This window comes from Oryzias melastigma, linkage group LG18 (genome assembly GCF_002922805.2).
Source record: "Oryzias melastigma strain HK-1 linkage group LG18, ASM292280v2, whole genome shotgun sequence".
NCBI lineage: Eukaryota > Metazoa > Chordata > Actinopteri > Beloniformes > Adrianichthyidae > Oryzias > Oryzias melastigma.
In genome coordinates this window covers 9,253,204-9,254,903 of record NC_050529.1, presented here as the reverse complement: position 1 = coordinate 9,254,903, position 1,700 = coordinate 9,253,204, and positions in this window count along the sequence as shown.

The following is a 1,700-nucleotide window of genomic DNA, read 5'->3' as shown; positions in this document are numbered from 1 at the left end:
GCACTGGACGTGGAACCAGCATCAGATTAGTGTACCAGTTCCGTGTTAGGTTACCGGTTTGTTTTTTGGCGTGCTGGCTGTTCCCAATAAACCATGGATCTCCATCCTCAGGTATTGATTCCACGTCCGTTACTGCGTCCAGTACCGCGTCCTGAGGGTTGGCGACCCCTGATTAGCATAAGCCCGTTGTCCACATTTAGAAAAACACACACAACAAGCTTTAAATGATTCATTTTGTACATAAAACACTCAAATACTACATTCAACACATGGCTGTAAAAACCTGCAGCAAAGGGTGTTAATTGAGACTAAGCACAATTTGTGACCCCCCTACACACACTATTTTTTTTAAACCATAAATACACCTTTGCTTCAGTGTTAATGTTGGAACTGAACCTTAATGCAGCTTTTCATTGTGCATAATTGCAGGAGGATGTTCATAAAACAGGTTTTTAAATGACAAATGAAAATGAACTGTTGTGCAAATCCCAGGAGACTGTAGACATGAATGTGTGGCGCTTTTGTTTCAACACACACACAGATGAAAACATCAGGGGTAGTGATGGTGTTTTTCTCTTCATGCATACAGAAACTGAAAGTTGAACTGTTGACCTTCTTGTTGGAGCAGACAGACTCAAGCTTCTTACAAATAACTACTTACTCCAATGAAAATAGCATTTTTGGTGTTCTTAACATGTTCTTGTCGCTTTTTCCCCATAATGGAAGAAATGTATAGAATTTAAGATTAGAACTAAATAATTTAGGATTAAAACTGACTTTCTGAATATTTCTGCACTCAATTCGTGATGGATCATGAGCAAATGAAAACCTGCAATGTTAGTTTAAGGTTGTGAGCGGTCTGTAAGCAAATGGTAGAGACTGTAAACAAAGGGATGCTGGGATATCAGTGTAAGGTTATTTCCACGCTAACAGTCCCGCCCACAACCCAGAGTTGAATTTCTCATAAGGTCCTGCTGCTTTGCAGAAAATATGTTGTAAAAAAGGACACAGATTTTTTGCTAAAAAAATGCATAATCATAACTAAAAGATAAAAATAGATTTGGAGTTAGACTTTAAGTGTATATAAACTGAAAAAAAGCCAATGGCTTGATTCTGAAACCAATGCATTCATGTTCCTAGCTTGTAATACAGTGTTATTTAAGATATCCAAGGTTTCAACTTCCTGAAGTTTTATGCTTTGAGGTGCACAAAGTAGTATTCTTCATGACATCTCGATGGACAACATTGTGTAGGATCGACTCTTAGTGCGTCTTAAGCAACACATCTATAAAAACTTAGGTTTTATGGAAACATTTAAATGCAAAAACTGCTAAACTTTGAACAGAACTACTTTTTGACTTATTTACAGGTCCCTTGGAAAAGAAAGAGGAAACAGTGTGAATTTCAAAATAAAAACTTCTGTTGTACTTTCCAAATAAAACTTTATTTTATATTTAAGTTGATGTGCTCAGACAATAACACACAATAACAACACAGATAATACCGGTGTCAATTTCACCATGGATGACAAAAGTTTAATTTTGATAGTCCAAAAATATAACGTTGTTTATGACAGAAAAAAACAAAGGAAAAGCCATGGGGGGTTTTCTGATCCAACCGCGATATGAATTTAGAAATACTCAGAAATGCAGTTTAAACTGTAGATTATTCTACGCTGGGTTTTTGCTCAAATTAGGCGT